We start from the raw sequence: 4,270 nt of genomic DNA, 5'->3' as shown, positions 1-4,270 counted from the left end.
TTCCGGCCCGGCACCACGTGACGCGCGTCGTGACCAGGGGCCGGGGAGGAAGTACCTATCCCGGGGAGGGGCGAAAACTTCCTCCCGCCGGCCAGCAGGGACCGGGGGAAAAGTACCAGCTCCGGGAAGGGGCGAAAACTTCCTCCCGGCGGCCGGCAGGGACCGGGGCGGGGAAGTGCCAGCTACGCGGAGGGGCGAAGCGGACGGCAGGGGACCGGCGGGGAGTGCCAGCTGCAGGGAAGGGCGAAACTCCCGCCTCCGCGTCCGGAAGTAGTGGGGGGAGGAGTACCAACCCCGGCGAAATCGTTCCTTCCTTGGCTGATAACAGGGGCTGGGAGCGATGTTCCCTCTACTTTTGCCCATCCATGGGTGGAATAAATTGTGCTCTGTGCACTGAGGCATGGGCGGATGTGCACCACCCACAGACCCACACACACTGCCGTCTGGGGGCGCTCTGCTAATCAGCTGGGCGGCACTTGACTCTCCCCTGGGCGGCCGACCAAACGCTCATCTTCCAGGGAACCCTGGCTGGGAGGGCCAGGAGCAGCCCCATGGAAGGGTGAAAAATTAGCCCCACCCAACCCCGAGGCTAGGGCACAGTGCTGCCCCTTGAAACTGTGGTGCCAGTTCTGACTGGCAGGGGAGAGAGCACCCCCCACTTCTCCCTGCAGCTCAGCACCCCCAGCACTGCACTGGGACACTGGGGGCAGCACTGGCTGCCAGGGGAGAGCACCCCCTACTGAAGCAGCCTGCCATATTCCAGCTGAGCTGGTCCCTAGAGATACTGCCCCCAGGTCAGGCACCCTAGGGGGAAGCTTGTGCCCTGCTCTGTGTGAAACGTACACGGCCCTGCCTGCTAGGTCTCTGCAAACCTCTCCTCCCTGCAGGCTGCATGATGCAGCATAAACCACCCTGAAACAGCCTCTTCTGGTGGAGGCGCCTAAAGCTTTGTTAATGCTACCTCACGGTCCTTGGACAACATGGCCCAGCAGACAGAACGTGGCATTGGAACTTAGCCAACATGGGCTGCATCCCCAGCTCTGCCACAGGCCCAGCAGGTGACAGTGGGCAAGTCTTTTCACTACCTCGGTTTCCACAGCTGTGCAATGGGATTAACGATAGTGTGCTCCTTTGCAAAGCACTTTGGGACCTAGTGGTGAAGAGCATGGTAAACCACCGCTGTTGTGACATCCAGGTAACTTGTGCTTGTGTAACCTATGTAACCCACACACTTAAGGGTGAGGCTCCCCCTAGCTCCTCCGATTCTGCATCTCACTGCTAAAAGCCAATGAAAGGGCAGCCACTGTTTCACCATCCACTGGGTAACCTGAGCCCGGAGGATTATCTCACCCTTGCCCTGACCCACAGAAGAAAGCCACATGCAAAATTGGGCTCTGTGTCCAAGTCCTATCAGCAAGAGGAAGCGTGTAGAGGGAATTGGCCCAGCTGGTGTCCCAGCTCCGGAATTGAACTTCTCCCGCCCTCCCAACGCTTCTCACCGACACTAAACCTTGGCTCAGGTTGGGAATGAGACAGACTGGTGTGGGGAAGCAGGAGGTGCTGTTTCTTTTTGTGCCAAAGCCGGTTCTCTGAGAAAGCCAGTGCTGCAGCCGATCACACGCTCCACAGCATCAGACAGACAAGGGGGTAGTGGCAATGTTCCACCAATGTTCCTTCCACCAATGTTCCTTTTTCCCCATCCATGTGCAGAATGAATTTTGTTAAGTGCACCAAGGCATGTGTAGATGTGCACCACCAGCCTTTCTTGCTGCTGGCTGTGGGCACTCTGCCAATCAGATGGGTGGCATTTGAATCTCTCCTGGGTGGCTGCCCAAGCACTTGGGCTTCAGAGAACTCTGGTTGAGGACCACCTCTCATGGATTTGGGAGCGCTGGATTCCCTAGTACCCTGCACTCAGCACCGTTCTGCTCTGGGCTCTTTTCTGCCTGCTTGGCATGGTGTTAATGACTGTGCAGGGCCTGGGGTGATGGAAACTCAACCTCCCTGCATACCTAGGCCAAATATGATGCAGGATTGCAGAAAACCCCATCGGGAGCGAGCAAACGGGCCCCTTGTACTCCTGGAAAAGGATCTGAAACCAGATCCCCGGTATAAATCAGTTTATTGGCTTTGATGAGCCACCTCTCCATCAGTGGGAGTTGACCTAACTCTGCTGGGGTCAATGGGCCTGATTCCCCCACAGGTGTAAATCGGTGCTTTACACCATTTGGGACTCAGCCCATTACAACCAGTTTTCCTCCTTGCCTATCCCCACGTGTTTTCAGAGTTACCACCCAACCCATCCTGGAAGGGCTTTGCTGGGGCCCTGTGTGCTCACATTCCAGGCTGCTGATTCAGAGCCCTGAGCTTCCTTCTCTCCTCCCACCACCCTCCTTTTCCTGGGGAAACCGCAATGTGGCTTCACTTTGAGCAGCCATGGGGGAGAGGGGGGAACGTAGGGAGGAGGAGTTAAGCTCTGGAGAGCTATCATTCAGCTCCCTTAAAGAAGCCGCATGCAGCTAACTCTGCCCAGGCACCAGTTGCATCTGAGCACTGGATTCAGATTTGTGTTTACATGGGGCAATCCAGAGTCGCTCCAGGATCTCTCACCGGTGCTGGCCAGCAAGACACATAAGCCTTGAGCACGGATGAGAATGTTCATGTTTCATGTATTGGAGGGGTAGTCATGCTAGTCTGGATCTGTAACAGCAATGAAGGGTCCTGTGGCACCTTATAGACTATCAGAAAAGTTTTGAGCATGAGCTTTCGTGAGCACAGACTCACTTCATCAGATGCAGCACCTGATGAAGTGAGTCTGTGCTCACGAAAGCTCATGCTCAAAACTTTTCTGTTAGTCTATAAGGTGCCACAGGACCCTTCGTTGTTGTTCATGTTTCATGGGTCTCTCCCCCATGGGCCTGTCCAGCAGGCCACTGCCCCCGCAGAACCTCATCGGCCTAAATGGGGAGCAGGTGGGAGAGATCTCAGCACTCAAAGTCCTGTCCCTGTGTGTACCCCTGTACAGAGCTTGGCACAAGAATGGGGCCCCTAGGTGCTACCCTTCTACAAGTATTAATCTACCCCATTGTTTCCCAATTTTATTTGGCCATCAAACCCTTTTAAACTCAAAAGAATTTTGTGGAACCCCTTAACCACTCAGCCCAAACACCTCACCCAACCCAGAAGATGAATGCATTGCTGCTCCTCTGCCTGTAGCACCTGAGGCAGGACCTGTTTGACTTCCCTTCTGGCAGCAGCAGCAGACTCTTTAAGCTGCAGGCAGCTCTGGAGCCACAGGTTGCTGACCCCTGAACACACAACCTTTATGTTCATTTTGTGGAACCCCAGGGTTCTGTGGAACATCAAATGGGAAACATCAATCTAACCCTTAGACTTCACTCCTCTCCCATAACTGAGCTCCAGTCAGCTTGCTTCCCAGCTCCACCTTGTTCTAGCTAGGAGACTCCAGAGTAGGGAGGAGAACCCAGGGACCCTAACCCCTCAAACTCCATCCTACTAGACCTTGGTGTCTGGGGGATTAGAACGCTGACGTCCTGAGTTTTAGCCTCCCCCCTGCACACTAACCATTAAGCCATCTTCTCAGTGAGAGCCCCTGGGGCTCTGAAATCCTCCTCAGGCTAACGGATGAGCTGTTCCTGGGGCATCACCTGAGCCAGAATAGCTAGTGCAGCCTTATGCATGTGTGTGTTTTCTCCCAGGGTTGAAATTTGTCCATCTGTCCACTCTAACAGTGGTTGCCTTGAATCTAGGCCTCTGGAAGGGACAAAGCAAGGGGTCTGATGGTTGGATTGAGGGGGTGGGGTTGGGAGCCAGGGGTAGCGCACCAGGGTCTTTCCCTCGCTCTGGGAGGGGAGTGGGATCTGGTGGGTTAGAATATAGTGTGTGTGTGGGGGATGACTGGGAGCCAGGGCTCCTGGGCTCTTTTCCCAGCCCTGGGCAGGGAGGCAGATCAGGGTGGGTGTGTGTAAACCGGGACGCCTGGGTTCTTTTCCCAGCTCTGAGCAAGGAACGATGCCTAGTGGTTAGAGCGTGAGCGGCTGGGAGCCAGGACTCCTGGGTTCTCTCCGCAGCCCTGGGCAGGGAGACAGATCGGGAGGGGGGCTGGGGTGGAAGCCAGGACTCCTGGGTTCTGGGCAGGAAGCGGGGGCCCCTGGGAATCGGGACCTCTGGGTTCTCGTTCTCGCCCCTCGGCGAGGGCGGGCACTAGGGCCCCCGCGGAGGAGGGCGGCTCCAGGGGCGTGCGGTGCTA

Source organism: Carettochelys insculpta, chromosome 22, assembly GCF_033958435.1.
Source record: "Carettochelys insculpta isolate YL-2023 chromosome 22, ASM3395843v1, whole genome shotgun sequence".
Taxonomy (NCBI): Eukaryota; Metazoa; Chordata; order Testudines; family Carettochelyidae; genus Carettochelys; species Carettochelys insculpta.
Note: the sequence above shows the minus strand (reverse complement) of the source record.